Genomic DNA, 24,736 nt, shown 5'->3' with positions numbered 1-24,736 from the left:
GATTCCCCCGGCTACCCGCCTCTCCCAGACCTAGCTTAAACTTACAGGAACCATTTCTGGGCATAAAGCAGACAGAAGGACATAGAAGATATATAATGACACTCTTACTTTCATGGAAAAGCCACCAATAAAGAAATACTAACCAATACTTACACAGCAATCACAGTTGGACAGAAAGGAATTCTTTCTCTATTATAATTGAAGCCCACTTTCATTTTCTTAAAGATCACAGAAAAATATATTTATAGATTGTGGAAGAAGCCATCACAATATGAACTCTCTCACTTCTACTGTAAGGTTTAAATGCTGCATGAACAATGTGTCACCCCTCTGCCACAAAGGATTTAAACATCATTTTATATTACGGGACTCAAAGCAAATATGATTTCTGCAACTGAATTAATTTAGCAGTGATTAATGGTTCATTTGATCAAACAAAAAAGCTTTCTGTTTGTAGGAAAAGGGCATGTGAAGGACAGAAAAAGACCTTTTAGGGGGTTCCATTCAGCTTGCAAGCATACTTGCAAAATATTCGGCACATTATTAAAAATACTCATCTAAGGATGATCTTCAATTAACTTTTCTTCCAAATTTGGTGTCATGCTTTTCTCTACAGATAGTAGAGATTTTTTTTGCATTGGTGGCAGGGATTACTGACATAAAAGGCTTTGCAAATGAAAGTAAAAACACACACCACGCACTGCCATTGCATTTTATTTTCCACTAGCTAAATCAATTATTTGAATAGCTGTTCTGTATCTAAATGACAGCATTAAAATACTGGCATGTAGAGATTAAAAAAATAAAATCTTGATTTTCACCTTGTTTTCCTCAAAGCAGTTAATAATTTTGGCCAAATGTTATTCAGGACAAGTACTATCACCATCTGCTACCAAACTGTAATTCAATAATCCAGGATATAATTTTAAAGAGATTTGGCACCATGTACAGTTAGAATTCTGTCATGAAGAGCACACAAACTGCAGTATGAAAGCAATTCTTTGTACTTCCAAAATTCAACTTGCATCAAAATGTGTCATTTTGGCCATCATCCAGGAGGTATAATACATCTGGGGGCTTTGTCCTACAGTTTCAAAGACAAGGGTCATCTCTTCTTCTTGAAATTCTTCTTTATTTCAATGAGTGGTAAAACTATAGATATAATACCTCACAGAAGAAAATGCATAGAATTCACAACTGGTTTCAGGAAATTGTCAGTATCTGATCAAGCATAAGCCAGATAATCTTGGGAGATGTGGAATGTATCAAGTACTTCACCAGAGAGTTCACAGGGATTCATATTTAACACAGCTTTCTCAAACATTACTTCAAATATCTGTATGTGGCACTTAAGTATTTTTATATAGGGAGCCACACAGTAAAATCTAATAAACAATAATGAAATCAAGATACACAAACCACAAAGTGGTTTTGCATGTCAAGATTTCTACAAGGAGCAAAATGCATAGAAAGGAAAAATGGTAATAAATAACATTCTCATTCTTTCCTGCTTCCAATTAAACTATATCTATCTCTAAATCAATCAAAACAAAAGACAGAAATTATTGATTTGTGAAAGCATCTATCCGAAAAATATTTTAAGGCATAGTATGAAATAAAGAAAATTTTGATCCCACATCAAACAGAAACAATTACACATTAGGTTAAATGAATAGATTATCTGAGGTACAGAAGATGTATGAATACTTTGTCACATACAGTAGAGTAGATTAACAAGATTTGGAATGCTAATGCAACAGACATAGCTACTTGCATTCTGTCTCTGCAATTTTTTAATATTTAACTACAAGAAACCTTTCAAGAACAGTTATTTTACAGGAAATTGTAAGGATGAAGTAATTTAGTATATAAATATTGAAACAATTAATGAAATTGAAATTTTAAAAAGCACAGTTTTGTTAAATACTTTGGCAAATTTGGAATGTTTAGGGTTACTAGGAAAGGGTATCTTCTATAATTAAACCTTGCATATGCACTTGTTAAATAATTATTTTAAAAGAATATGGATGACATTTTCTAATTTCAAGAAACCCATTGAACTTCAGGTTATATGACTAGCCATCAAGATATTTGATTATGACTAATCTTTTATTAACCACAGAGACAAAAGTAGTGAACGGAAGACCAAAACACCTGAATCAAATATTGTCATTGTCAAAATTGATTTAGATATTATTTCATCTTGTCCTGAGAACAGCTGAAGATAACTTTTGTGGAAGGCAGAGAAGGGTTGTTTCTGTTGTGTTTTCCGTATTCTGTATCAAGAATCTCTATCAGGCCTTAAAATGTGGGTTTATCACATGCTGAAATCTCCTAGGTTGTTAGCATTTTTTATCATATTGAATGTTTAATGACCACTATCATAGTTTGGAAAAGAAATCTTCAATCATTTCAACACTCATATATCAAAAGTATATAAAAAGGAAAATTTATAAAGGAATATAGTGTTCAGCAAAGAGGCAGCTAGTGAGGTCAAGCGCTTGCATCTACTGTGTATAACTGAGCCTAAATTTGCAAGCTCAAGCTTATTTCCATGACAAATGCATAAAATATACTGATCAGATAGCCTCTAATTGCCACTTGACTTTTAACCTCTAGGATTAATTCTGTACTGTCTAAAATGGAATGAATGACAAAATATCATTAGACTATATTAGAGTGTCCCACCACAGGAACATGTCTCAAAATACCCATTTCAGAAAAAAATGAGAGTTCAGTAATATTTTTATGCACTATCCATATTAATAACAGTACTTTAGTGCATTACTTAAACAAGTTTACATTTTAGAGTGCTTATTCTCAGAAACTCTTATGTCTGTGTCTGAAATTTTAGGCTTCCACCTAATTGCAGGTGGAAGACCCATGTTTAGCATATGTCATCCTTCTGTGTGTGTCATAGTGAGGCAGCTCTTTCCTTTTGCCATGTACACTGCATAATTTTAAATAGACCATTAATTTATAGTGATCCAACAAGGGGAATAAGTGAAGGAACAATAGACTAATGATTGAGTAACAGTCTGTAGAAGTTATTAGATCAGACTGCAGGAAGAGCAATTTAATATTATTTCTTGTCCTCTGTAAGAGAGTAAAAACAATTTCCCTGAAACTTTTCATATGCTTGTTCAAGTTAATTAGTGCCCTTGCACTTAATGCAAATATAAATCATTATCCTTGCTCGAATACATCATCATTTTTCTGGTTTGTCTCCTTAATGCTAACTTTAGTGTTTCTTGCCTTAGAGAAGATTACAGTTAAATTCTTCCAATTACCAGAAGACTAAACATTTCACAAATGGAAATATTCCGGTAATAGGAAAGAATTATCTGCAGATAATGCTATTTCTTTTTGTTACTAACTCATGTCATGATTACTTACAGCATCTTATTGCAATGAGTATCAAAGTGCAAAAATATTGGCAGGGATAGTCTTGCCTTACGTATATTTCTATGAATTTCTGACTGTTGAGGATAATGACCTTATCTTTCCAGTGCCTAAAAGCAAAAAGTCACATTTTATTTCTAATTGATGCTGTATGTTGATAGCATGTGACATATTTATTGCATAGTCCCCTTTGTATGAAGCTATGATTTCAAAAAAGAGAAAAGAGTTGGTCTCCTCCCTTCCTACACACATATACAATTAGATAAAAAATGTGATAACAAAAAGGTCTATGCTCTTAATAAGGTGATTACTCTCCATAATTCTCTGTGAATTCTTAGCAGCATAAACAGTATCATTAAGGCTGTTACAAAAGTGGACTGAAATAGAGGGAAAATTTAGACGTGGTAGTACAATATTTAAGTGGGGTCGCAAAATGATTTCATGAACTAACAAGAGAGTAAAGGTACATGTAAAAGATTAAGCTGTTCATTCCTGCCACCATAAGCTTAAAAAGAACATTTTATATATCTAGATTTTATGTGTTAAGTATTCAGTTTTCTGGTCAAAGTAGGGATTTCTGAATTCTGAGAATTCAGAAATGTTCATGCAATCTTGGGTTTAATGATGTTTTTACCCTCTTAAATTCAGAAATGCAAAAAGGACTCACAATAAAGAAATCATCCTAATTTAATGAATTATTTTAATTGTTAAAAGTGTAGCTTTATATGCAGCTTAAATGAAGAATAAAGGAGGAGAGCATTATTCTGAACTCAGGAAAGGTTTTCAGGGAGAAAAAATAGCAGTTTGAACCACATTCAGAATGTAAGTAGGAGTTTTATTTATCATCATGTACATATTTTCTGTGAGACTTTGACACTTAAAAAAAAATTTATTGTTGTTGTCTTGGTTTTGTTTGTTTGGTTGTTGTTGCTGTTGTTTTCCCAATGTCTCGTACCAAATTCCTGAATTCATCCAAGAGTGTGAGGTTCTGTCACTGTGCTTGTATTAAGCCTTGTAATCCCTCAGTAGTTCTACACAGTAGTGGGCCAGTTGGCATTACTTTTTGATATACATTTGAAAGCTTCATGAGAAAAGAGCTGTAAAGTAAAATGCTCCCTCTTCTTACCCTGTTACTACCCACACCACACTTCCTGCTGCTGGATTTCTGTGTAACTTGTACACATGGATATACTCCTTTGTCATGGAAATATTAAAAAAAAAGGTAACACGGTGAAACTAAAGGCAAGAATAGAGTTTTAATTATTTCTGGAAAGTTTTTTATTAGTTTCTATGCTGTTACAACAAGAATAAATTATTTTGCTGGTAGTTCAAAACAATTTCTCAGTATCTTACTCAGCGCATTAGAAGACCATAGAGTTGGGATCAGTTGGCAAAGGACCAAGAGCTCCATGCTTAAGGAAAGGATGTGCTTGGGGCATTGTAAAAGAAGTTGTTCATGGGTAATTTAAAGTCAGAGAGGAAAATGTATTGAGCAAAGAGCTTGTTATGGTAACAGGCTGACTTATTTTTTAGGAATTGTCACTGGCCATCCTAGCAACCTATCTGATTATTTTAAATAGTGACATATTGAGTGAATTAAATGTTATTTTTAGCTAATACCATATATTCAAAAGACACATATAGCTGCTGCTTTCCGTCATCACAAGTTCAACAGAACCACACTTATTTCCAGCAGGAAGCCCACAGCTTGGTGAAGCATCATAAGAACTATGATACTAACACAGATCTGGTTTAACTGGAAATTAGTCACATTTCATCTTGTCTTTGAAATACTCTGAAACTGACTAAAACAGAAGACAGCTGTAGGTGTAAATATCTTGATTCAATCATGCTGTTTGATGTCGTCCCACTACCAGTAAGATTCAGAAAGGTTCTAGTCCCCAGTATCTCAGCAATGCAGGTGTAGCAGCTGAAACTAGAACAGGCATGCAGGTAGGACAGAGGTGGCAACACACCTGGGGTTAAAAAGCATGCTGTCATGCATATGTGGTGATGTTCTGTTTTTCTACTTTTTGCAAAAAATTATGAAAGATGAAATGCAGTGATTTTGGCTGGTGTTTCAAATGGGTCCAAGATGACAGCCCTTTGTATTAGTGTAACTTTTACACTATTATGAAACCTGCAAGGAACACCATTGTCACACAGTTTAGTATTACTAAAGGTTTTCCAAAAGGTAATAAAAGTGTCAAGGTTAAGCTGCATACAATATTCTATTAATCAGTATCTAGCTCTAGGTCCATTTTTGCCTCAAGGCTGCCCATCTTCAAGGAGCTCAGCAAGGAGTTTACTTTGCTTTTTCACTCAGTGTTTGTACAGAACCAATGAAATGATTCTCTTTCACAAGCTGCTTTTCAAAGACATTTGAAAAGAGGTATATGAAAAATAGGGAGGCATTGTATGTAGTTGATTATTTATACTAGAAAGAGTAACATAATTAGGTGCATTATAATCTCGTTATTATCCCTTACTATCCATAAATGGGAACATTGGAAAAATACACAATGCTTAAGGAACTGTGAACTGTAATAAAAGCTTGTTTTCAGGAATTATTATGTAGCCTTTAGAATAAATTGTGAATATTTCTTTCCTAATCATTAAAATGCAATATGCTTTTGCAGAGAAATGCACCATTGTCTCTGGGCATTCCCCAGAGGTTAGGGGGGAACTAACATGAAGACTTCCCCCATAGTGCCCTGCAATAGGTTAATTCATCCCAGTTCTGTCTTCCCCATTGGCCTGTTGGCCTTCCCTATCCCTTTTTACCCTTATATGCTTATGTTCTAGTAAGTTCTCCCTTCCTTGTTATCCCATTTGCCTTTATAACCCTGCCTATCCACCCTGTCATTCCCTGTTGGTCCCTTCCCTGTGTACCGCCCCCCGAGCCCTGAGATCATTGGATCCATGATGCTCTTCCCCTCCCCCTCTTTCCCTGTATTTATACTCTGGATCTCCTTTGTTTTGGTCTTCTGCCCCTGGATCCCTTTGTCATGTGGGCACAATAAACCCTTGTCAGAACTCTACACAAATGACCCTCCTGCATCCCATCTGTTAGCTATCTGTGGCGTGCTAGAGTGCAGGTTGAGTGTGTGCTGTGTGCCTGCCCAAACACCCTCCACCCAGAGAGGTTTGTGGGGAAGGTAGCAGCATCTACCACCCTGCCTTGCCGCTACACTTATGAGTGAATATTCAGAAATATCTAAAATTGTTATGAGAATATAATTTTGTTCATGATCACAAAACTCCAAACAATAGACATGACATCACTCGTAAAAGTCCTTTATGAATAGCTTAATAAAATCTATGCATTGCTTGGAACTGTGTCTTGAAAAACAGCCTTGGGAAGAGAATAAATATTCATGCAGATATTCTAACTCTCTCCAATTGATGTTCTTCCTCATTCTGCTGTTTGTTAATTTTTGTATAGCTCTGGTAAAAGTGAGACTATCTGACAGAAATTAAAGCTGCCTAATTCTACTTGGAAATGAAGGACTGGAAAAATGACACCTTCACTTTCATAAATCTCTGAACACTTTTAGACATTAATTTTATTATTTGAATATTATTTTAAACTACAGAACTTCCTTTAAACTTTTAGGACCAGGTTGCAAGTACTTATTTTGGGTTTGTATCATAATAAGACTGATGTCATATGGAAGCATCTAAAACACATAATATTTTGCAGTTTTGATGAAGTACTGGGAAAGTTTTTTTTTTTTAGTATTTACAGTCACCCTTATAATCCTGCTCTAAAAATAATAAAATTTAGACAACTTAGACTATACTAGTTTGTTTTGCTCATCTGATAGATTTTTTAAAAGGTCAAACTTTTGCCAGTTGCACTAAATATCTAGTGAGGTCTCCCTTTTGTAGATTCATCTACAGTATTTCAAATTCCTCTGATTGAAATACTTCAGATCCCTTACTTATGAGTGAAAAACCTGAGTGATAGAAGCCTCAAATTTAGTACAATTTTTTTTTAAAGTGACTGGACGACTTAATATGATTTTAAAAGAAGGCCTAGCATACCATGAAGTAGTCTGTTCTGTAGGGGCCGAGTTCTGTAGGGAAACCTCTGAGTCCCATAGATTTATCTCTATACCAGCCAAGGACACCTGCCCTGGACCAGGACTGAAAGCAGTTAAATCATGTTTTTTCAGACTGATTTCTAAAGCAAAGTTAAGTCCAGTCTGGCCACTTTGGAAGGATTCCAGGAAGGACCAGAAATAATTTCAGAAGAAATTTCAAAGCATAGTGATAACAAGATTTAGGGACAGAGGTCCAATGTGTCACAGATCCTTGACTTTCCCCAATCTGCAAAGTGTATATCTTTGTCTTTCGTTTCCATCCACTGTGAGAATCCTTCACTCTTGTGTATAATCAAAAGTAATTTTGTGGAAATACAAGGAAAGGTAGAGGGAAGGCATATGGAAGCAGGGTGGGGGGTGGGGGGAGGGAGACATCTTTTGGATCTGCCTAATGGCCAAAGAAAATAAATATAATTTAACCAAAGCAACAAGATATAGTTAGCTAGCTGAAGACAAAGAGTTCAGGAATAGAAATATTGACGGCATAAAATATCCCAAACTTGTAACAATTTCTTCGTAAAGACAGAAAATGACATGAAAAGGAATTGATAAGACATCCATGACTCCATGAAAATTGTTTGAAAAATTTCAAAATCGCTTTATCTACTAAAGCATTTCCTTTCCTACAAGAAGTCCTCCAAACAAACCTGTTTGATGAATTATATAACAGCATTATAGATGCAGTACAAAATGCGAAGAAAACAAATAATAGGAAAATTAATTTAAAACAAATAATAGGAAATTTAATTTAAAACTTAAATGAGGAGGAAAATAAAATGACACAAAAGTAACAAAACAAACAAACAAACAAAAAAAAGGAAAAAAAAAACCAAGCTCCAAAATTCTATGTGTTGAAAGTGTAATTTAAATAAATGCTGCATTAAAACTCAAAATACTTATGTAAAGTGGTTTCCCTTAAATGGAAATCTTAATGAACTTAATTAATTCCACAGTTCCAGGTAAAGTATTTGCTTAAAAGAAAAACTTACTCAGTTTAAAATTTACTGTGACAGTTTGCAACATAAACGGACTACTACACAACTCCCCACTTTAATAAACAATAATATATAAATTGCAGAATTCTGCAATTTTAGCAGTACTCTAAAACCTGTGTGATTCTGTAAAGTAGAACTTTTGCTGTTTTACTTTAATTTACCTAATTTTAGACACTTATGTTCAATTTTTTTTCCTGTGAGACCCTGTGAATGAAGACCAAGCTACCCAACCCACCTGAACAATCTGTGCTGGTGGTCTGTCATCCTTACAATGAAATGGAACAATCCTTACAATGAAATGGAACTTCATGACATTCAAATGGAAACCTCTGCATTTCAGTTTGTCCCCATTGCCCGTAGATCTGCCATTGGACACTACTGAAAATGGGATAGTATTGAGACTATTTCTCTCAAACTTTCAAAATTATTGTTGCCTTCCATGGGGGGAGCTGAAAGGAGTTCTTTTAAACCAGATGGTCTAGAAAGAAATTAAGTCAAATGAGACAACATTGTATCTGAGAACTCTTTATTGGCACCGAAAAAAAGTTGTCGTACTAAAGAGGTCTGGAAAAGACAGAAAAGAATGGTGAAGCAAGAGATAGAGGAGAGACAGAGAAAAAAATTGGGCATTACCACCCGAAGTCAGGGAGTGCCGCCGACGGTCCAGTGTCAGGGAGCGTGTGCCCGCTGGCTGCTGGGGAGCCTGCGCAGCCCTCGGAGAGGCACGGCTCCATAGGCACAGCTCCCCCGGCCACGGGCAGCCGGACACCAGGGGAGTGAGGGAGGGGGCGCTCGGGCGGGACGTCCGGAACGCTGGACAGGATGGCGGTGGGGATCGTGGTGGCGGGCTGGACCGGCGAAGCAGGGCTAGAAGCAGGCAGGAACGCAGGAACGAAGCAAGCAGGGCGTCGGTCAGAACACAGGGAGGCGGGACAGGCGGCGGCTGGGACAGGCGAGGGGTGGGGCGGGACACAGGCTACACACAAGGCTCGGAGGTCAGCCAGAGTGCAGCCAAATGCCCAGCGAGAGGGAGGGCGAGTACTTGCGGGAGAGTAAGGGCCAGCAAGGGCGAAAGAGCCAAAAGGCAGGCTGGAGCTAGCAAGGGCGAAAATTAGGCTAGGGCCAGAGTAATATGCAGACCTTAAGCCTGGGCAAAAAGACGAGAGCAAATGCCCCAACATAGAAAGCCCTGACTCAAAAAACCCCCAGAGCTTGTGCCTCAGTTATTTTTATGCCCCCTGTCTCCTCCCATGATCTGCCTGCTGACAGGAGACCACTGGCACAGTGTTCCAACGTTCCACTGCAGTCCATTGGTGGAGACCTTTTTCCATCTGTTGGAGAACCCCTCTGGAGGGTGCAGTGTTCCTGGTGGTCTGTTGCCTGCTTGTCACATGTAGGAAATGAAATCGTTGCCGGGAAAAGTAACTCCAGAGACAAGGCTTTCTCCCATCTTCTCCTAGTTGACTCCTGCAAGCAGCACATGTGCAACCCCTCCCCCACATGCATCTGACAACAAGTGTTGAAACAGAAATCAAGATTAAATTGGCTCCTCACAGTAACATTAGGATGCTTGGAAAAATCCATCACCTCCTATGCTTATCCATACTTAGAGTTCCTAAGTCGATTACAAAAGCTAGTCCCTCACAGCAAAAAAGTCCTTAGGTCAATGCAACATAAAATTGTTTAGAAATTATTCTCATAGAACACCAAGGAATTTAGGAAGATTAGAACGTTTAAGACTTCCTGTTGTAAAAAAGACCAGAGGTCAGTCAGCACAGTAAGATGACTTATGGAGACATATACCCAACTCAGAAAAAATTGCTTGACATTAGCTGCTTATTCAAAAAGAAAACACTTCCTGTGGTACAAACATGAAGTGCTAGTTACCTAGTAGCTAGCCCCTCTTGTAGCCTGAGGGTCAGTTTCAGGATTCAGATTTTGTAAGAAATCTGGATAACTGTTCCACATGTGAATGAGGTATCAAGACTTATTTTGGAAGGCATCAAATGAATAAACATACCTAAAAAGCTAAATAAAATTAAATTGGAGACATTTAATTCAGATGGATTAAACAGTTAGTTTGTGACTGGTGACTTTGTATTGCCCACTTCTAGAAGTTAAAGAGGAGATGTCAGGCCCTGAGAACTGTTCCAATTGCCTACATCAAGGCATGTGTCAGATTTAAAATGCATGTGTTGGACCTTGGTCACCTTGGCACATGCCCATTGCCGACTCATAGATGTCTTAATTCACTGCTAAGAAACAAAATTCAATCTAAATCCTTGCCTACCTTATTTACCTAAAGTTATCTAATAAATCCAGATAGTGCAGAGTTCAGGTCAGAGCATGTATGAAACACAAACAAAATCATTTTATAGTAACAAAGCCATCATGTCACATGTAAGAATTTGATTTCTAAGTTCATTTGAACATGAAGTAAGGTCAATCCATTTCCAGTTGCAGAGAAATCCTCTAGGGTGCAAAATAAGTAGATCACTCTCCAAGTTTTTGTTTGAAACTGAGCCACTTCACAAAAAGATAGGCATAACCCTAGTGCTAAAAGAGAACAAGCCAGAGTGGTAGCTAGGGGTGGCAAATAAGTCCCCACTCATCCACTCACTAAATAACTCACGCAGTCTGTCTCAGCATGAGTGGGGAGAAGCAAGAAGGGCAAATGTTGGAGAACTTGTGAATCAAGGGACTGCTTAATGAATAAAAGGGAAAAAAACCCCAGCCCTCAAGTGATGCAAGAGCAATCACTCACCACCAGCACACTGATGCCCAATCAGTCCCCAGGCAACAGTTATTTAACAAAAACTTCCACTCCAGTTTCATTGGTGAACAAGACTTGACATATAAAATATCACTTTGATTAGCTTGGGTCAGCTGTCCTGGTTGTGCAATCTCCCAGGCTCTTGCTTACACCCACCCTACTTCCTGGTGGGGCCACAATAAGAAACAGAGGTGTTGTCCACGTGCTGTTCAGCAGTAGCTAAAACATTGGTGTATTACCAACATTGTTTTGCTGACAGATCCAAAATAGAAAAAGCTGCAGGCTGTTATGAAGAATATTTTCTGCATCCCAACCAGATCCAGTACACCCATTCTCAATTAATAACTGTCTACAAACTTCCTGGAGACCTCAGTCAGGGCCAGACAGGTGTGTCCTGTCCTACAAAGATATTCCTATGGACAGGCTTTTGACGCAGGAACTGCTCTATAAATTTCTGAAAGTGTGGGAAATAAAGATCCTTTCTTTTCACTTTTGTTCACTGAAAAGCACTCTGGGAATGATTCAGCTGCAGGCTGGAGAGTCAGTTGATAGTCACCTTTTGTGTGAGGCAGTGATTAGCTGGGGAGATGCATCGGCACCCTATGAACAGAGAGATGACTGGATAAAGGGACGTGTGAATAATGATACTGCAGGGGCAGGCAGCCAATGAATGCTTCTTTTGGTTAAGTTTAGAGTATAAAAAGACTTGGTTTGTTACAATAAATTATCTTCTTCTGAGCAGCAAGGAAGTCCATGTGTCTTTGATCCCCATTGCTAAGAAATACAAAAATATTTCTTAGTATTAGAGGTTTGATTAAAAGCAAACAAACAAAACAACAACAAAACCCCAAACAAACAAAGCAAAAAGCAAAACAAACAGGGTTCTGAAATATAGTGACTGCTTATATAAGTGTTTTGTATAACAAGATTAAAATTACGGATGATACCAATCATCCCATGCAGTGCTCTGGTGCATTCTGATGGCACATGCTATTGCTTACTTGATAAAGTATGTGTCTAGCAAGGAAAAGAAGCCAAATTCAAAAGTCTTTACTCATCTTTACTTATGAACGTTAAGGACTTCCTAACCTTTTCTTCAGTAAGAGCAAGCAGTAGAATTCTACATAGTATTTCTAACAGCGCTGCTGTTTTGCAGACAACAAGCACAGAGTATATCTCAGTGTAGGCACAAGTCACTGCCAATTTTGAAGTAAATGTCCACAAATGTTGAAGATGCAAAGTGAAAAGCTGAGCTGTAATTTTTTGTCTAGGTTAGCAATTCACCTTCCCAAGGAAAAGATATTAATTTCCTTACTGCAAGTCAGCATGTTTTTAAAACAACATTTTCAAAAAATGTCTTTGAACATCTTTGCACATTAAAAGAAATATGCATACATAGCAAACTTCTCTGGTTTATCCTACTTTAAGAAAGTCCTTCAAACTCAGCATATTCTATAATTCTATAAATTTTTTTGGTGGTCTTCCACTAAAGAAAAGTAAACATGTCATTGATTTTCTGGTGCAAAACATACAAAGTCTAACAAAATAAATTTGTTTTTACTTTGCATTTACAACTTTCAAAAATAATTAATTCTTCAGCAATTACCACAAACTGTGTGCCTACATAATTTTTATGCAGGCTACCCACCTCTCTACCAAAATAATTCCAGAACCAATCAAAAGAACAAAATCCATTATGACCAAGATTATACAGCAGCTCCTTGCTTTGGTGTTTTTATTAGGCCTTTATCTTATTATCAGTTTAGATTTCTTTTTGATCATGGACAGAACTTCAAGTGGCTTAATTTAATAATCCTTAAGTTGTCTGTCAAGTGTTAAACTAGTCAGCAGTGAAGACGGATGAGTCATCCTCTAGGGATGTCAGAGTCAGTTATTTAAATAAATAGAATAAACTCCTTTCTGAAGATAATTGTCTGTTCTTTCACAAATTTTGTAAAGAACCCAAAGGAGTCTTGGACCACACACTCAGATATTATATTAATATAAGAGAAAATCGCTTCTTTCTAGTTTGTGACTGTAAAACAGTGAACTATTGCTAGTAAGATTTTTGTGTTAAAACGTATCAAAGATTTATAAGTGTTGCAGTGCGATTTCCTGTTTTACCTATCCCAACCCCCTCAGGTGTGCCAACCTTTCCCCCTCCCCCTTTTGCCCTCCTGCCTAAGAGCTGTCCATCAATCTTAACATTCCAGCAGGGCGTTGTGTGGTTGGCAGATGCTCCTCGGGTCTGGGCTCATTGGCCTGTCCAAGTGTCTGTATCCTGGGAGCCTTCCCCTCCTCCCACCTGGTTGGCCCTCACCTGTCCCTCCCCTCCCCCTGTCCCCGGGGCTTAAAAGGACACGAGACCATGCGGCTGGGTCGTCTGTCTGTGAGCTGTTACCACATTCAGAGGTCTACCATGCTGCAATAAAACTCTGGACTAAGACTCTACGACAGAACCCGCTTCTTTTCTCTTCACTGCCGCTTGAACCTTTTCCACCAAAGGTAAACTGAGTTCCTACTTTGCCTGGATTTGTTCCGAGTGCCCAGCTGCAGCATCCAGCCGGCCAAAGGTATCTCTGGGGTGAAAAACGCCACAGCTGCCGCCTTTGGTCTAGCAGCAAGGGCCAGAAGAAGCCAGGCCCCCCCACACCTGGAAACATTTGGGGTCTAATATTCAATATATTGGCGCCCAACATGGAGCACTGTTGTTCAATGACCGCTGGACAAAAATGCTGTGGAGAGTCTGGAATATCAATTGTGACACCCCACTGGGCCATTAAATCTCTCCCTAACAAAGGTTCCGAATAATCTAACACAAATGGACGGATATTTGCTAATTGTCCATTTGGTCCCTCGATTTGGATGATGCTTTTGGATTGTCTTGCCAGTTGCAGGCCTCCTACACCTTGAATGTGACCAGCAACGTTTTGCAAAGGCCAATGTGCAGGCCAGTCTTGTACTGGGATCACTGTGCAGTCTGCGCCCGTGTCTACAAGCGTCTCAATGCATTTTGACTCCCCACCCCCACTGACATTACACCATAATTTGGGTTTATCTCTTCCAATAACTTGGACCTGGATGACTGTGGGCCTTGTTTTTTGGTGCCTTCAGGCAAAAACGGCACAGGGATAGCTTGTGCAACAATTTGACCTTTGGGAAGAAACAGGGATGGGTGGAAACAGTGCAGCCCGAGAAAGAATTGCTCAGGATCTTATGTTGTCATTCCTGGATCAATTTCAATCTCATGTGGTGTGTGTTTGGTGTCCCCAATGACGATGTACTTACAACGAATTTGGTGCCAAGTACCCTTCTGTTCTGGATTGACAGAGACAAAATGCCAGTCCGTGTTTTTCAGGTAGAGTGATTCTGTCAGCTGCAACCTGTAAGGCTCATTGACACAAGACGTGGTTAACATAGGTTCACGTAAATCATAACAAAGGTTATTTTCTTGCATTTTTAACAGTGCACCAGTAGACGTGGTCTTTGAAGCATCTGCTTCACTTACAGAAATAGTAACATTACTGCGTGCTTGGTTTGTTTTGCTTCTCTTATTCCCTTGGCCTGCTCTTTTTGTGTCTGCACACCTGGCAGGCCGGCGCTCCCCTTTCAGTTTTTTTGTTGTTGTTGACCGCCTGGGAGTGTTTGTAATTTCCCTCCCGTGCCATTTCTAAATTCATCAAATTGCTTTTTCAGGGGGCACTGGTTACTCCAATGCCCAAGGTTGTGGCAAAGCAGGCATGGTTTTGTGGGGTCAACCATTGCTGGTCGTCGCTGCTGCCCAGGGTACTGCTGTGCTGAGGGAATGGGCGCACGGCTGGCAACGGCGACACGCTGAAGTGGTCTTGGCAGCAGCCTTGGTCTGGTGTCTTCAGCAATACTAATCAGAGGCACTTTCCTGTTACAAACTAGAAGCATATCTTTTAGTGTAGGGGGAGGTTCGAGAGGAAGGCTCAAAATTGCCACTCGACACTGTTCATTTGCATTTGTAAATGCCATTTCCTCTAAAACCTCTTCCCTTGCATTCTCTTTTTTAACTTGGATTTCAATGGCTCCAGTTAACCTTTCTACAAATTTCAGAAAAGGCTCGGATGGTAGCTGCTTAATCATACTGTAGGGCTCAAAAGGCCCCTCAGGTTGGAGGGAAAAGAATGCTTTTTCAGCAGCTTCCTTTACCTTCTCAAGTGTTTGTACAGGAATTACAGTTGCTTGGATTGAGGGTGAAGACCACTGACCATCACCGAAGAGATGCTCAATGGTAATTGGCATGCCATTAGCATCTTTCGCTGTGTTTGGATCAGCATGCAAGCCTGGGAGAGCCTCCTTGAACAGTTCTTTCCATGATAATTCCCATCATTTGAATTCTGTAGAGGTCATGAGGAATGAGAAAAGCTGTTTTAAATCATGCGGGACAACCACAGTCCTGCTCAATTCAGAATTTAAAAGGCCACGGAAATATGGGCTGTGTGGACCATACTCCTTGTGGGATTTGCAGATCTCTTTAATCAATTGACGTCCAAAAGAGCTCCAATTAGCAGTTTGGGCTGCTCCCCCTTGGGCTGCAGGCTGATACAAAACAGGGGCGAATGACAAAGTGAGACCCTGTATTGGGTCTGCAGCTTCCTGCCCTGTATCGTTTGAATTGGAAGCACTGAGATAACACATACAGGTTGGGGACATGCAGTGAGTGTGCCCCCACTGTGGGAACCCGGGGAGGGGGCGGGGATGCAATAGGAACAGGGGGTGGAGACAGGGGGAAGGCAGGGGGCGGGGACAGGGGTCTGGTAAGGGGCGGGGTTACTGTGGGAACAGGGGGCGGGGACAACTGGTGACATCACCTCAGCAGATGCCCCCTGGGAGGAGTAGAGGGGCAGAGCTGAGGGTACAGTGGGTGAGGGAGGGGGAGGGAAGGTGTCACGAGGAACAGGAGGAGAGGGGGATGGGGAAGGAATTTTGGGATGCTTAAGGGAATCTTGGGAAGAAGACGACCAGGTTTGGAATGCTGCCTCGTGGCATCGTCCATCTTGTGGATCCCCAAGTCACTGGGGGCCATTTTGGGAATCACTGCTCTCTGAAAAGCTAACATGTGCTCTGGGTTTCAGAGTGGGGGAAGCAGGGTTTTGGGAAGGGTTCCATGAGACCTGGCCAGGGCCTTGTGGACAAGGGAACTCAGGCATTTTAATTTGCTCAGGGAGCTGACTTCCCGGGGCATGAGCAGGTTTTGCTCTCTTTAAAATACCAAGTTTTGGGGTAAGAGTTTTAGGGCTGGAAGGGGGGGACAGAGGGAGAGCAGAGGTACATGGCTTAATATTTGGCTTTTTCTCCAACTCCCTTTGTTTGAGCAAAGCGGTCCAAATTTGTAAGCTCCAGAACACAAATTTAGCTGAGGATGTATTCCCAGACTGTCCCAAGGTTATGAATTAATGCCCTACTTTATCCCAAAATTGAATATTATGGATTTCCTCAGGAGAAGTTTGTGGGAAGTGCAGAAAAAGCCACCTTATAAACTGTTTCAATTTTCCTTTAGAGAACTTTACATTTGCACTAACTAAAATTCCAGTAATATGATAATACACTCCTTTTTGTGCTGTGCTTAATTTCGAGCCCATCTTAGATGTAAATGGCACAGAACAAAGTCCTGCCGACCAAATACAAAACCAAAATCAGCTACCGATTTCAAAAAGAAAAAACCACGGTTAAAAGGCGATAACAGACGAAAGCTTTCGCAATGCAGCTGTATACACTGCTTTTAAAACTGCCGCGGCAGCAGCAGCAGGGAGTCGGGACCCACCCTGCCTGCATGGAGACAGACAGAGCCTCCCCCACCCGGGAACGCAGCTCCCCCCACCATGCGTCACATGGCAAGCCGAAACTGGGGCCGCCCAGTGCTGCGTGGAGGCAGACAAAGCCTCCCCAGCTCGAGAGAGCTCCGCCCCCCCCTGCACCGAGAGCCGGGCACGCTGCGCTGCTGAGCCGGGGGGAGGGGCAGGTAGAGCTGTCTCCCTCCTCCAAGCTGGCGCCAATTCCAAAAGCGGCGAGAACACGCCGCAGAGTTAAAGCTTTACAGGGAACCACCTTAGCTCTGCAGGGCTGCGCAACCTAAAATGCAAAGAGCAAAAAAGAACTTGTCGGCAAGCCGGATTTTTGGGCTTCTACCCCCCCAAGGAGCAGAAATACTCACTGAAATCAAAGCTGTGCTGGCAAAGTCAGGCAGGCTGGTCTCTTCACTGAATAGGACCCCTTGGGCAGGAGGGGCTCCCCTATTCTCCCCTGGAAAATTCGCTCACCAGAAAAGAGCTGCACTTTCCAGAGGCACAATGCGTTCCTCGAGGCTTTTTGTGGGTTCAGTCCCAAGTCTCTCTGGAGAGCTGTGCAACCACAGCTCTTTCCAGTGGAAGCAAAGCTGCTGTTATGCTTTTCCAAGGTTCTGAGATTCCTTCTGAGGCTGCAGGTCCGTGCAGCCCGACATTGGGCGCCAATATATTGAATATTAGACCCCAAATGTTTCCAGGTGTGGGGGGGCCTGGCTTCTTCTGGCCCTTGCTGCTAGACCAAAGGCGGCAGCTGTGGCGTTTTTCACCCCAGAGATACCTTTGGCCAGCTGGATGCTGCAGCTGGGCACTCGGAACAAATCCAGGCAAAGTAGGAACTCAGTTTACCTTTGGTGGAAAAGGTTCAAGCGGCAGTGAAGAGAAAAGAAGCGGGTTCTGTTGTAGAGTTCCAGAATTTTATTGCAGCATGGTAGACCTCTGAATGTGGTAACAGCTCACAGACAGACGACCCAGCCGCATGGTCTCGTGTCCTTTTAAGCCCCGGGGACAGGGGGAGGGGAGGGACAGGTGAGGGCCAACCAGGTGTGAGGAGGGGAAGGCCCAAGGATACAGACACTTGGACAGGCCAATGAGCCCAGACCCGAGGAGCGTCTGCCAACCACACAACGCCCTGCTGGAATGTTAAGATTGATGGACAGCTCTTAGGCAGGAGGGCAAAAGGGGGAGGGGGAAAGGTTGGCACACCTGAGGGGGTTGGGATAGGTAAAACAGGAAATCGCACTGCAACATATAAGGATGTTTATTGTGAAGCTTTCCTGTTCTGAGGAGGCTGTAATCTGATCCTAAGACTCCTCTTATGGGACACCTGATAAAACCTCAGGTCTGCTTCCCCCTCTCTGCTCTCTCTGCTTTCTTGGCTCTCAGGGTTTTGCTCAGGCTCCCGGACCTCCACCTCCTCCCAACCCCAGCACAGGGTTCGGGGGGGAAATAAAATGGACTCTCATACTAAACAACGAAGAGACTTGTCTCATCTATTTTCCCTGTGATCAACTGTGGCCTCCCTGGATTGATGTCACCATATCATCATAGTCCCTCTCTGTAATCTCTCCGAAAACATCAACTTTCCAGGGGTCATATTGATCATACACATCCATTTTTAGACCAGACCCTCAGCTTCAGCAAAAGAAGGCAGGTATAAAGTACAGTGTAGAAGGCAAAGGTTTATGTTGTCAAGGGCATGACAGTACATGCTCCACCTGAAAGTTAACATTAAAGGCTACAATGCTGGGTTCATCTGAGTAAGAGAATAGAAATATACCCGGAAAGGAAACTGAATAAAACAAACATATTAGTCATTATCAGAACAATATTTAGCTCTTTTAAGTCCACTGTATGCACTGATGAGAATGATTATGGACATGTCAGGTAGGTCATTTGCCAAATTCCATGTTCTGAATCAGTGTGATCCTTCTAACAGAAATGGTCCAAAGAATTACAAACATTTCCTGTGAAAAGTGCATATTATATGATTGGCTCTTCGCAAATATTAAAATGAATATTATATATGTTATGTTGGAAAGTTATCTGGTATTACTCTCTTTTAAGTAGTGTGGTAAATATAGTTTTCAGGCTATAGCATAATATTAAAAAAGAAACTATGTGAGGTAAGATACTTTTTGTAACTAGTGCAAGGAATGGAAAAGATAATCAAGAAATTCTTCGCATTATCCTGTGTGGATAGAGATAGCAGCAACAAGATACCAATATTGCAAGAAAAGAATTATTGCCTCTTTATTGGGAAAGCTCAGACTTTGAGGAACCAAGAAGATTGATGTACAAGATGAGGGGGAGATCTAAAATTAAGCAGAAAAACCCTACTGTGAAAGGAATGTTTGAATAATGTATGAAATATATGAATATGCAATAGTGAAATGATATGCCGAAGAAATGGACTCCACAGCCTGATGTAGTTATGAAGTGGGTATGTATTGTCAGAGCCCAGCACAAGCGAGATAGCTCTCATGAAAGCTTGTGCCCCAAGCTTTGGTCTGAGCCACATCTTTATTCATGAAGATGTTCCATATGCATTACTTTACACAATCTCTTCATGCATATTCAAACCCACCTGTCCTTGCCTCTCATTGTAATTAGATCCATGCCCTTCTGAGCATGCCTTGTTTGCAGTGGTGGTCACATGGGGGGGGTCTTTTGTGGTCTCTGAGACTGAAGGTTGTGGTCTTCCTCATGACTGAACTTTTGAACTTTTCTCCTCTGCCTGTGTGCTGTGGTCCCTTGGTGCTTAGCTGAGTATGTTGTCGGTTTTGATCAGCTTGGAAACAGAGGAGCTCCTTTATCTAGGTTTCTTGCATTCCCTGGTCTTCTCCTGGTATTGTCCTTTATCGCAAGAAGCTTCAGAAATTTGCATTTTCCTATGCCCTTTGTTTCATTGTCCTGGTTTAGGGCAAATTTGGGAGAAAACCTCCAAAAGGGGGCCCCTCCAGAAAGAAAAGCCACACAGCCCCTCCCCCAACTGGTTCAGGAAGGATTCCTAGGAGAGAAGTGGAAAGAACCTGTCTATTTAACAGGCAAAGCAACCCCCAGCACACAAAATGAACAATACCAGATGACAACACTCTTTCACCCCTCTGAAAAAAGATTACAAATTCAGAAAGTCTCTCCTGGGAGTGGTGACTCTGTTATCAGTCCCTCTGGTGCTGGGGGTAGCAGCTGCAGGCCACAAGGTGCAATCTCTTGGTATTTCCCAGGTCTCATTCTGGAACAGGTTTGAGTAATTCCAAAAAAGGGAAAGGAAAAGCAGTCCAGGGAAAAATGCAGACTGCTTAGCTAAACTAACTAATGAGCAGAAGCAAAAAGCAAGAGCAAAGCAGAAGCAAGAGCAAGAGCAAAGCGAAAAGCCAAGCAAAAAGCAAAAGCAGCACCATGTACTGCCCCGTCTCTGTGTCCCACCAGTTGTGGGGGAGCAGGCTGATAAGAAACCAAAACAAAACTTTCACTCTTCAGAGCCAGTCGTGAAGGCACAGAACATAATATCCAGCATAAACAGAACACACGAAGGGGGATACAAGCATCATAACCTCACCCTAAGACAACCTTGTCAGGTTTAAGTAAAAGGTTAAAATTAAACACATAATTCTACAAGCTAAAATTTAAATGCTTAATTCATATTGCTAACTTAAATGAATCCCCCTAAACCTCCATTTCAATAGACTATTGCTTTTAAAGGGTAATCCTTTGTTAGCAAGGTGTGCTTTGTAGCAGATTGCCAGCCACCCAGATGTACGTAATTCTTTGCTTTTTATTGTCTCTTATTGTCCTAATTTTTATTACTATTGTAATTACTATTAAACTTCAAAAATTTTAACAAAAGTTGAAATTGTAGAAGTAAAAGGTTAAAAGTTTTTCAGATTTCCTGTCCTTCTTTCTTCAATATTATATAGACTTAAAATACTAATTTCATTTTTCTGCACAACCATCTTCCAAGGTGTCAGAGTTTTAGGAGTTCTCCTTTTGTTTTGTTTGGGTTTCCCCCTCCCCCCCCCCCCCCCCCCAAGTAATTTCCCCCCATACATGTTGCTAGGAGACAGTAACAACTGGATACTTGACAGAGACAAAAGAAGGTGTCACAGCTCAGGGGACGGATGCAGCTCTCTCTTTTTACATGGGGTCTCTCCTGGAGGGCAGAGATAGTGTAAGATTTGGACTGGGAAAATGGAGTTGTGTGCAGCCCCTAACCCTCTTTTATACTCGGCAGGGAGAGTGGCTGCTGTTATTGTGGGGAGAATTCATCACCATGGTGGGGTTCTCACTCCAGCTGCCTTTCTTCTACCGTGAGTGGAGCTTTGTTCCTAAGAGCAGTGTTTGCACTTGGACTTTTCACCATCTGCTCAGGTGCCTCAGAAGAAAAAAAGCCCAGGCTCCCATGCTTGCCTTTCCCTGCCCTGCTGGGAGCTGGGTGGTTGCTGCTCCACCTCCCCCACTTCTTGCCATGGTTTAGAGCTTTTGCTGCACTAGCCCTGCACCCCTGCCTGCTTACAAGTCCAGTGGTTCCAGCTACAGCAACTCATCCACCACCCCTGCAATTTTCCTTATTCCTGCTATTCCAGCTTGCTGCTTCTGAGGGTCCAGCTAGGGCACTGTGATCAACTTTCATACATTATTCAAATATTCCTTTCACAGGGGGTTTGTGAAGCAAAGCCTCTCTTCCAACCCTTCCTGTCTGGGTCAAGCCGCCTTTACAGCGTGCTCCCTGGGCTCGCACCACAGCGCCCCCTGCAGCCATGAAGGAATCACCGCACCTTCACTGCCCACCGGGAGCCACCAGCGCCCCTGCCGGCTGTGACTGGAACTGCACCAAGGGGAAAGTGCCTGTGGCCAAGAAGACTGTTACTGGGTTTCTGGTTCTGGTTGTTGTCACTGCCGTTGTTGTTGTCATAGTTTGCTGTGTTATACATACCGGTAAATAACTGTTGTTCCCATTCTCATATCCTTGCCTTAAGGCCCCTTAATTTCAAAATTATAATAATACAGAGGGAAGCATGTTACATCTTCCATTCCAAGAGAGGCTCCTGCCTTCCTTAGCAGACACCTGTCTTATCAAACTGAGACACAAGGTGAATCAGTCCAGATGGATAACTAATCCAGACTTATCACTGTCCTACACTTACTGAAACTTTTAATTTCAGGTAGCTCTTGATCTGTATGAGACTGCTACACAAAGTTTTATTCTAGGTCTCCCATACTTCTCAGAATTGACTCAAAGCTGAAATTCAGAGAAAGAGGGTCTCTTTTATTCAGCCTTTGAGTGAACTTGAATCTTCAGGTAGCACATCCATCTCCAGTCACATGTATATATGTATGATTATTTAATTTCTAGTGTGTTTTTAAAATCAACTTTCAAGTACCGAGGGTAGTTGGACTGTTTAGATTTGACGTATGTAATAGACAATATTTGCTAAAGATTTGTCAAAAAAATCCACAAATCAATAAGATCTCTCAGAGGTCTTCTCTTACATATATAGAATCTTCAACCCTGCTTTATTTTTCCTAGTCTTCCTTCCAAACTGCAGTCCTTTGTTCTTATGCCCCACAGCATTCTTTAGAGAAAGGATTTACAGGATTTTGCCTATTCATCTGACTCTCTTTCTTCTGAAGTTTAAAATGAGTTCAAATTCCCTCAATTTTCTACTAAGAAAGTAGGTTTTTAACTTTTCCTCATTAGTTTCAAAACCAAACTCAGTTTTGCCTTTCTCTACTGTCTGAAATATCAGTCACATACAAACCTCTTTTTTTTTTTTTTTTTTTTTTTTGCATAGAAATGTGACAGCAGCTTCCTCCACTAGTGGGACCTTCAGCTTAACTGCTTAGCAAGATTAAAATCTTAGGTGACTTTTTCAAGTAGCAAAATGGAATTACAGTACCAGTACCACCACTTAAGTGTTCTGAAAATGTTTTAATTATTCATATAAACTTAATAAGAAATTAGGTTGTTTTCTAAGTCAGAACTCTCTCAACTTGAACATGTTCTTGACTGTAAGCAAGTGCTAGGAACCTAACTAGAAGCCAAGATAAAACCACAGCTAGTGGAAATAGCAAAAATCACTTCAGAATCAGTTGCAAGCAGGAACCAGCTGCAAAGAGGGTACACAAGAAGCACAATGCAGTTGCCATTTATTCAGTTCCCCATAGAGTTTGCCATATTAGATTAAGAAGATAAGTAGCTAATGGGGTCATTAATTTGTTCCAAAGCGGGCCCTGTTAACATCCAGTTGATATAGGGAAACCAGGAGTTACAAGACGTGAATAACTTTAAATGGCACAACCATTTACAGAAGTAAATAGAACTCAATGAACTTATAAAAATTGAGTAAATACCTTTAAAGATGAGAACAATATTATTACAACAATCTATTATTAATTATTAATACAACAATCTATTATTACAGACTGAATTGTTTGCTAATTGTAAAGACTGTGTTAATGCCAATTTATTAGCAAGAGCAGAAAGACCATGAAATACTTCTATTATCTCTGATTTGATTGTAATTTCTTTTCTATCACAGAGAGTGCTGTTACAGTAAGCCAATGTACAAAACATTGGATGCTTACCCTTTAGCAGCAGATTGTAGTTAGCCACTAGCATTACTAAGAACACTAGAAATTCACACTGAAAATCACCTGCAGCCCTGAAAAACAAAGCTAAATAATGGAAGTGTATATGGAGCATTTAAATGGTGAGTGAAAATAATGCAGTGGGTTCAATTTATCCTTTCCAATATTTATTCTCCAGTTTGCTAAATAAAACTCTAATAAAAAATGCAAGTGTAAATAAAGAATTACATTTCAAATTTTGCTGGTTGCTTGACTTTGAAAAACTCCTTATGATTATATACTTAAAAATTTCTGCTTGACTGCACTGAAAGTCTGAGACTTCAGAAATATTTTAAGGAAGAATTTCAGCACAAAATGACAAAGCTAATTAGTATCCTTAAAATTCACAGAATCATACAGAATGGGTACAGTTGGAAGGGACCACAAGTGAGTCATATGGTCCAACCCCTCCCTGTTATTAGCCACTTAAAAATATATATAATTTGACTTCAAGAAATTCTGTCAGTATCCGGCCTGTGATGCAGAGCTCAAAAAATTGCAGTGATTCATGTAAGGTTGTGTGGAAGGAAAGTGGTAGTCCTTTAAGGATAAGTGGTCAAGGGCCTTTTCAATAGAAAAATTTTCAGAAAAAGAGGAAGTCATAAACAACACAGACACAAACCTTTCAGTGCAATAATAAAGGAGAAAGAAAAAACAAACCTTGTCAATCACACTAACTGGTAAGGGTATGTGGAGTGTCCTTCTACAATTTTATGACCTCTGGACTCTGCAGCAGTCTCCTCACATCACCCTGGATTGCCTTTTATTTCAGATGAAAAGAGCTATTTCCCTTGCATCTTTTTCTTGTTTACTCTATTGACAATGTATTGCATGTGTTTTGTATTAGGAACACTGTTGCAGCATGGCAGGGTGGTAGAAATGCTGCAGCCTTCTTTGAAACATCTCCTTCAGAAGCTGCCCAGAGTAAGGCCACAAGAACAGCCATTTCTAGCCCATGCACACACACACACCCCACAGATAGCTCAGCAGAGGAAAGACAGGAAGAGCCTTTGTATGATA

At 40.6% G+C, this 24,736-nt stretch overlaps 1 long non-coding RNA gene across 1 annotated transcript in view; it reads left to right on the top strand.

Moving 5' to 3' along the window:
• Nucleotides 1–22,925, top strand: part of LOC139600409 (uncharacterized) — a 67,085-nt gene extending 44,160 nt beyond the window's left edge. The window contains exons 2-3 of the long non-coding RNA XR_011682515.1: nt 21,321–21,396; nt 21,746–22,925. This is a non-coding gene — a long non-coding RNA (uncharacterized lncRNA). The remainder of the gene's footprint in view (nt 1–21,320; nt 21,397–21,745) is intronic.
• Nucleotides 22,926–24,736: the final 1,811 nt, after the last annotated feature.

The sequence above is a fragment of the Agelaius tricolor genome, unplaced genomic scaffold (genome assembly GCF_023055355.1).
Source record: "Agelaius tricolor isolate 1412-34295 unplaced genomic scaffold, bAgeTri1.0.p SCAF_27, whole genome shotgun sequence".
In the NCBI taxonomy this organism is placed as follows: Eukaryota; Metazoa; Chordata; class Aves; order Passeriformes; family Icteridae; genus Agelaius; species Agelaius tricolor.
The sequence above is the reverse complement of the archived record's forward strand: the minus strand, read 5'-3'. Positions and strand labels throughout refer to the sequence as shown.